This window comes from Simochromis diagramma, unplaced genomic scaffold, assembly GCF_900408965.1.
Source record: "Simochromis diagramma unplaced genomic scaffold, fSimDia1.1 OVJJ01000480.1, whole genome shotgun sequence".
Lineage (NCBI taxonomy): Eukaryota > Metazoa > Chordata > Actinopteri > Cichliformes > Cichlidae > Simochromis > Simochromis diagramma.
The window spans coordinates 99,059-107,773 of NW_024387302.1; the positions used below are offsets into that span (position 1 = coordinate 99,059).

General features: G+C 43.5%; 1 long non-coding RNA gene across 1 annotated transcript in view; it reads right to left on the reverse strand.

Moving 5' to 3' along the window:
- Nucleotides 1–7,163: 7,163 nt before the first annotated feature.
- Nucleotides 7,164–8,715, reverse strand: part of LOC120716576 — a 2,964-nt gene continuing 1,412 nt past the window's right edge. The window contains exon 2 of the long non-coding RNA XR_005691986.1: nt 7,164–7,278. This is a non-coding gene — a long non-coding RNA (uncharacterized LOC120716576). The remainder of the gene's footprint in view (nt 7,279–8,715) is intronic.

Here is an 8,715-nt window from a genome sequence, read left to right on the forward strand (position 1 = left end):
TCCCCACAGGCCATAAGGCGGTCTTATTGAAAGTTCCAGCAATGTCACCAATATTAAAAAAATAGTCCCAAAGCCATACTTCTCCCATAACTCCCTGGAGGGGATGCAACCTCCAAGAGAAAGGATTTTTTATCGTTTTTTTGATTTTCTTATTTATTTTCAACAATAATCACACTCCATGCAGTTAGTAGTTATAATAAGTCATCACACTATTAGTGTTATACTCTGTTCAAAACAACCTTCATGCAGTTCTGTTATGGGGACTTATGGCAATCAGGGAAACATACACAATATCGACAAGTAGTCTTTATACATATATATATATATATATATATATATATTGTGACAGTTTGCTTAGAAATACAAATATGATCTGTTCACAGAACTTCTATGTTATAAAGCAAACAACAGGTTTCCAGACCATTTTTTCTTTTTGGAACTTTCTTTATTTCTCACCATACTTTCAAAGCCTGACCTATAATTCTAAAGATTCTCCATCCCTCAGACATTGGAGTCTTAATAGATTATTCTGGACCATATACTGCATATACTTAATATTGACAACATCAAAGAAATACCAAAGGTAATTAAAAATTCTACACCCACAACAAATTATTCACAAATGACCATAAACCGGAGAGTCTGCATAGTTGTCTCTCAGGCAGGCACATTCAGGCCTGTTGGCCTATAAGTTTTCAACCTGTCAATCCATATCCTCTCCATTCTCCTCCGCTGACCGACCGACCAGCCCGGATTGGCCTGTAGGCCCATGATGCTCAGGGCCTCCTCTGTATGTTCCCTGAAATGAATTGCCACTGTGGAGCGCGGCTGATCCGCCCGTATGGCATACAGATGTTGCTGCAAGCGTGCTCTCAAACAGGCCCCAGTTTCCCCCACATACATTAACCCACAACGCCTACACCGTATTACGTAAATCACATTCTTTACCTCAAGAGAAAATCTGCCTATGGTCGCCCAAGAAGCCCCACTGTGTGGATTGTTAATCATATGGCTATATGTTAAATAGCCTTTGAGTGTATCAGGCGGTTCTTTTTCTCTCCCCCCCAGTTTGGCCCTAACCAAAAGGTCACCCAGGCTGGGATTCTTCCTAAAGGCCTTAATAAAACGGACCTCGAACGTACGGCCCCGAGCTTTCATGTCATCAAGGTTCTGTTGTATACCGTCAAGGAAGGATTTGGAGTTCACATGGAACGTGCTGACAAAAGGTAAGATGTTCTCCCCTTCACCTTCATCCCCGATGGCGTTTGGATCGAAGGGAGTGCCTTCATCATCCTCCCCCGCGTGCTCTCTGAGAGCAGAGGTTCGAGAGGGTATCCTTATATACTCTTCTCAACATGGACCGTGAGTAGCCCCTCCTTTTCAAACTTTTAAACAATATGCGGGTAGCAGTATTGAAATCCTCCCTTTTACTACATATCCTATGAAACCTCAATATTTGTGACTTTACAATTCCTCGGAACGTGTGAGGTGGATGGTAACTTGATTTATGTAAAAGCGCGTGCGTATCGGTGGGCTTGAAATAAACCCTCGTATGTAGCCTCTTCCCTTCCTCCCCCCCCTCCCCGAAAAAGACCGTCGTGTCTAAAAAATTAATCTCAACATGGCTGTACTCATATTTTAGCTTTATTGATGGGTGGTGTGTGTTTAATGTCTGTACAAACTGATGGAAAGCATCCTCCCCGTGCGTCCACGCGCCCACAATGTCATCTAGGAACCGCAAATAAAATACCGGCTGTAACGGGCATTTGGCCAGAGCCTCTCTCTCCCATTCGCTCATATAAATGTTCGCATATGAAGGGGCATATCTTTGGCCCATCGCCGTGCCCTCCATCTGCAAATAAATTTTATTCTCAAACTGGAAGTCATTATTAACCAGGCATATTTCTAGCAGCTTCAGAATCTCCGCGTCCGGACGCGCAGCCTCTGGATAACGGCGGAAGATATTGCTGACTGCCCTCAGACCCATTTCAGTATTGATGTTCGTGTATAAACTATCAATATCTATGGTGAATAAAAATGCATTGGTGGGCACTGACATAGAGCGAATAATATCTAAAAAGTGATACGTATCCTTAAGGTAGCTCGGGTGTTTATTAGATAGCGGTCCGAGAAATGAATCAATATACTGCGACACATTGTATGTAGCGCTACTACAGTCCGAGACAATCGGCCTCCCAGGTGGGACTTCAAATTTGACGGTCCAGGTATCAGGGCTCTTATGGATTTTAGGCAAAAGGTAGAATAAACGCGGGCGAGGATCATCAGGGCCCAATAAATAGTCACGTTGTTTAGCAGAAATATGTTTATTTTGATACAATGAATAAATGATCTTTCTGATGCTCCGTTGCACTTCAGGTTGGATCGAATGTGGAATGCATTTATAATACTTTGTGTTGTCAAGTTGTCTTTGAGCCTCTAGTCTGTACTGCTGTTTATCCATGATGACTATTTTGGACCCTTTATCTGCCGGTTTTATCACAGTATTCTCATTCTCCTTCAGGTCCTTCAGAGCCTGTCGTTCCTCCCTCGAGAGCCCACCTACCCCACCCACCTGCGGCCAGAAGGAATGAAATAACCGGATATCCCTCCTTATCAGATCTCTAAGCGAGTCACTCAAGGCGCCCCACTCTGGTTCCCAAACAGACGGCTGAATAAAGGGCTCTCTACAAAAATCATCATTGTCAAAATAGTCCCTCAATTTTAAGCGTCTATGATAATAATGTAAATCACGTCGGAGTAGCTCTCGGGAGAAGCTGAACGGTTTTGGGCTGAAAGTGAGACCCTTCTCCAATAAACCTAGTTGTGCTGATGATGGGACAAAAAGCCTAGAAAGGTTCAACACACTAGAGGGAGAGGACCAATCTAAATCTAGCAGGGGAACAGGAGTCATTTCCTCAATCCGCTGCTCCGAGCGCGGCTCTGTCACTCCTCTAAATCCACGCTGAGTCGCAGGCCTTCACACCAGCTGTCAAAGATTGTTTTAGCAGTCTCACTCGTCCAATGAATGCCATCAGCTATGGTATGGAAGTGTTGTTGCGGTATGCACGGTAAATAATTATAATGTGTACTGATGAAGTTATTGATCATAGTGAGATTTGTCTGTTGGAGTTTGGACAGTGATCTGGAAAAGTGGATGTGGGCTACAAAAATGTCCGCATTCGGAAACACGGCTTTCGCCCCATTCACCACCTTGCGTAGTTGTTTAATTGAGGTCTTCTGGGGGTCCTGATCCTTATTATTAAGGCCTACAGACAAAATCACCATTGCCGTATTTTCGCACACCGGTGTCATTTCCAACAGGTTAAAAAAGTGATAAAAATTCGCACCCGGGTAGCTTTCTATCTGAATCTGATCATTCTCGAAGGGGGGTATTCTATTTAGATTGGAGTCGCCCAAGAAAACTACAGGTTTGTCAACTGTAATTCTCCAATCCTGTAGTTTCCTACTAGGCCTCGCCCGATGGTAAGTAGGCATAGGGTTAGGGTCAGGGGTTAGGGTTAGGGTTAGGGGTTAGGGTTAGGGGGTAATAGCCAGTAGTTGACGGAATAAAATGGAATAACTGGAAAAGTAAGTGTTGTAGAGGGATGAAAGTGGTGTCTACGGGGGGGTTTTGGGGTCCTCCGGACACCCTGGTGAAGACCCCATGTCGATAGCACCAACGGTTCTGGACTTGGTGTAAATGGGTCAAAATTTGACGGAATAAAATGGAATAACTGGGAAAGTAAGTGTCGTAGAGGGATGAAAGTGGTGTCTACGGGGGGGGGGGGGGGGGGGGGTTTGGGGTCCTCCGGACACCGTGGTGAAGACCCCATGTCGATAGTACCAACGGTTCTGGACTTGGTGTAAATGGGTCAAAATTTGACGGAATAAAAACGTCAAAGTGGCAGATAGGAGTGTCCGATGGGGCTGATTCCACCACCACTGTACTCAGCAGGCCCTGCCGGGTCGTTAGACACGCAGCATGGCAGGGATCGGTGACATAACATGTAGCAGTTTCCCTTCACAGAAGCGTCTGCAGCAGGTGGGTGGAGGAGGAGGCAGCAGAACCAGGCCTTTGGAGCACTGTGTCATCTCCTGGTCAACACATATGGCTTCAGGATGCACTGTACAATTCGATAGCAAGACATCATCGGTTACCACAAATAAAACAGTGTCTTTCTGCCTCTGTCATTTGTATCTCTCTCTCTCTCTCTCTGTCTCTCTCTCTCTCTTTCTCTCTCTCTCTCTCTCTGTCTGTCTGTCTGTCTGTCACACACACACGCACTCACACAGACAGACACTGTGCGGTCTGCAGTGCAAAATTAGAATTTCAGTGCTTTTTGATCTGTATCTCTCTCTCTCTCTCTCTCTCTCTCTCTCTCTCTGTCTGTCTGTCTGTCTGTCTGTCTGTCACACACACACACAAACACACACACACACACCAAAGCACACAGAAAGAAGCAGGGCAGCTGCTTTGCAACTGGGATTTGACAAGAGGGGCTCCCTCTGCTGGCTCAATGCAGTACAAATTGACTTGTGTGCCTCTTCTTCTCTTTGGTTTTTCTGTGTGTTTTTTTTTTAATTTTTAAATCCACAGCAAGTGTCACTGTCTCTCTCTCTCTGTCTCTCTCGGAGTGCTCAAAACTTTTTTTCTTATGCACACCATTAAAAAAAGTTGGGCGCACCCAAATCAGCGTTCAAAGATTGATGGCTCCCTGTCAGAGCACTGGCTATGAATTTCAGATCGATCAGGCCTTAACTTGACAAAAAAGTTATCAATCGTTCTTTTCATCTTTTCTCATTTCCCACGGTCAGTTATATCCACTTCTGTCGGTTCACTAGGGCTGGGTATCATCACTGATTTCTATAATCCACTTGATTCCGATTCACAAGGTCCATATTCGATTTGGTGCAATTTTACCTCAGAAAGTGAGAAATCTTATAATTCTGATCATTTATCAGTACTGACACTAAACTTTATCAGAGATGTGACCATCACAGCACATGCCGTTGTGTCAAAGTAACTGAGAATAAAATTTAAAAAAACATGAAGGAGATTTTCCTGGCATGGATTTTATAGCAGATAACCTTAAAAATATTCTGCAATTATACCTAATTTGAAAAAGTTTACATTTCTTCAGTATTAAACAGCAGAAATTAAGCTTTCTTGTCCGAGGTCATTTAAGTACAAAGAAAAGAAAAGACAGCGGCCGCCAGCGCTATAAACAACGGTAGACTGATGGGTAATAAGCGCATGAGTAATGCGGAAAACAGATGTTTGAGATGGGAAACTTTTCTTGAAGTACACAGCGAGAGCTGTGCATGAACTGTGGGTTTTATCGTGTTGGATAACAGCAAAAGTAAGAGGGAATTAAGGATGATATTTATCAAATGTGAAGCGTAGTTTGGTTCTTCTTTTGATGCTGGGCCAGTGAATTTTGGTTGAAGAGAGACAAAACCTGCAGCCCAGAATCTTGCGCAAAAAAGACGTAAAGACGATTCAGACACGACGAATCAGAATTAGCCCCCATGGCGACTAAGCTAATTCTGATGCGTCGGTCCGCTCTGTGTTTAGTCTTCGTGTGGAATGCGTTTCCTCCTCTCATTTGCTGGTTGTTGTTGAAATAGTTTTGTGAGCTTTAGCCTGAGATTCTGGCGTTTCTGGTAAAATACATTTATATTCATTCAATTCAGGATTTAATGAATCGGTATCGCTTCATTCAAGCTACTCACCTTTCGCTATCCACCGGCACTTTCAGCTGGACCAAGGACATTTACAGAGGTCCCGCCCCTGACTATCTCTGATTGGTTTAGACCACGAAGGGGAATGATGTGTGTGTCTGTTGTTAATCACATGGATGTCTGTGGCAAATTTTACAAACAGTTCTCATAATGAACGAACTCAGGTGGTTCAACGTTCCAGCGGTGAGCTGCTCTGTGCCACTGCCTTGAATAGCAGCTGGGGAAATCAGCCAGATCAGCAGCAGGTGGACACAATCACACAGGTGCGTGGGCCAAGAGCGAGAGCCCGTAACGAGCTCCACCCAGGCAGAGAGGAGGAGGAGAGACAAAGAAAACAAAAACGAACAACAAGAACAACAAAACCTGTAGCCAGCGTGAGCCAACCAGAGAGACACGGGGACCGTGACACATTTTCCCCACCAAGTTGAAGTCACTGATTTTGCTGTTCCAGACTTTTGGACTGAAAGTGAACAGCGGGTCCTGACTTCGCGTCTGTGGTAGAGGTTGACTGTCATGTTGTGTAAAGGTGGCATCCTCCTGCCCTCGTAGGAGTTTTTTGAGGTGCGGATCTAAACAGCTTTTTTTTATTTTTATTTTTATTTTTGCTTTGCCAGACTTCTAAAACCTCAACTGAAAACTGTACGCTCCATGGTAATCCGCTGTTACTGGGAAAATATAAGTCAATGCAGTACTGTTTAAATACAGGGAGTTTATTGAAACACAAAGAACTTCAACAAAGCATAGCATGTTAAACCATGCAATCTGAATGGAAAACAATTACAGCAGACACGGTAACAACAATATTTAATTTCTGCTGTTTAATACTGAAGAAATGTAAACTTTTTCAAATTAGGTATAACTGCAGAATATTTTCAAGGTTATCTGCTATAAAATCAATGCCAGGAAAATCTCCTTCATGTTTTTTTTTTTTAATTCTCAGTTACTTTGACACAACGGCATGTGCTGTGATGTTCACATCTCTGATAAAGTTTAGTGTCAGTACTGATAAATGATCAGAATTATAAGATTTCTCACTTTCTGAGGAAAAATTGCACCAAATCGAATCTGGACCTTGTGAATCGGAATCAAGTGGATTATAGAAATCAGTGATGATACCCAGCCCTTGTGAATATCCTAGGACCGACAGAAGTGGATATAACTGACCGTGGGCAATGAGAAAAGATGAAAAGAACGATTGATAACTTTTTTGTCAAGTTAAGGCCTGATCGATCTGAAATTCATAGCCAGTGCTCTGACAGGGAGCCATCAATCTTTGAACGCTGATTTGGGTGCGCCCAACTTTTTTTAATGGTGTGCATAAGAAAAAAAGTTTTGCGCACTCAGAGAGAGAGAGAGAGAGAGAGAGAGAGATACAGATCAAAAAGCACTGAAATTCTAATTTTGCACTGGAGACCGCACAGTGTCTGTCTGTGTGTCTGTCTGTGTGTGTGTGTGTGTGTGTGTGACAGACAGACAGACAGACACAGAGAGAGAGAGAGATACAAAGCACTGTAATTCAAATTTTGCACTGCAGACCTCACAGTGTGTATCTGTGTTTGTGACAGAGAGAGAGAGAGAGTGACACTTGCTGTGTATTTAAAAAACAAACGCTCAAACAAACCAAAGAGAATGACAGAGGCAGAAAGACACTGTATTTTATTGTGGTAACTGATGATGTCTTGCTCTCCAATTGTAGAGTGCTTCCTGAATGCATATGTGTGGACGAGGAGACGAGAGGAACAGGAAACAGAGAGCGTCAGCGGCTAACCCTAACCCTGCTGTTTGTTGCCTACCTTGTGTAAAACCATCTGATTGGAAGAATGACCAAAGAACGTGAACATTGCCATGAGAAAGAAAAGAAAAAACACAAACCTATCCCACCAGTGCCTCGTGGGGTTGGGGATGCCCCTGCCCTATCACAAGACCCTAACCCTAAAATTTAAATTTTTCTAAAAAGATGTTATTGACAATGAGGGGTGATTAAAAAATACATTGGCAAAAATTCTACTCAAAAAACTAAGAACGAAAACGCAAAGAAGTGATTTGACATTTTAAAACTAAATTCAAAATAACAAACCTGACATGTAAAAGTGGGAGGGTATAAATAGAAGGGGAAGGCACTCTCTGCTCATTCCACTCCAAACGAGGGTGGATTGTTGGTCTTGAAAACTCAGACTTTGAGCCTGTTTTGGTTGACGAGTGTAAAAGTGGAAATGTGACTGAGAAGGAAAGAGAATTATGGCAGGCGCATTCAGAAAACCATTCAACTTTACAAAAGGTATACTGTGAATCTGAAGAAGAGAAGCCTGGAAAGTGTGAACCACCACAGAGTAAGAGGAGAGTCTCTGATGCCACCTGTACATAAGATGACAGTCAACCTCTACCACAGACGTGGAGTCAGGACCCGCTGTTCACTTTCAGTCAGTACACTGAAAATGAGTTTCATCAGACTTACCACAAATGTACGACAGTCAAGAACTTCAGCAGCCAAGTTTCCTAAACAGTCTGCAGTATGGGGAGGACAAGGGATTATCTTCCACAACCTAACCCTAACAGTGTACAGTGACTGATCAGGCAGTACAGTTTTAGGAACCTTTTTAACTGAGGCAGGATGGCATTTTGGTTTTTAATCAGAATCTACCCTTCAGCCAGAATTCATTTAAAGAGCTGTGGGAACAGCTACCTGTGACTGAATCTCTGTCCGTCAGTTTGGACACTACCTCAACTGTGAACAGCACTACAACGGGTCATGATGAAACCTGGAGGCCAGATGACACCATCATCAATGAGCAGCAATTAGCTGAAAACTTTGGTGAAAATCTCTTTGAGCTTGCAAATGACATTTTGCAAAAAGATGGCATTACACCTCCAGCCTCCACTGTTCACTGCCCTCTCTGAGGGGGCAGGAGGACGTGAATATTTCAGCCTCCCCTCTCACCCCTCACCCTCACCTCCTTACCCGTGCCCCTCCCT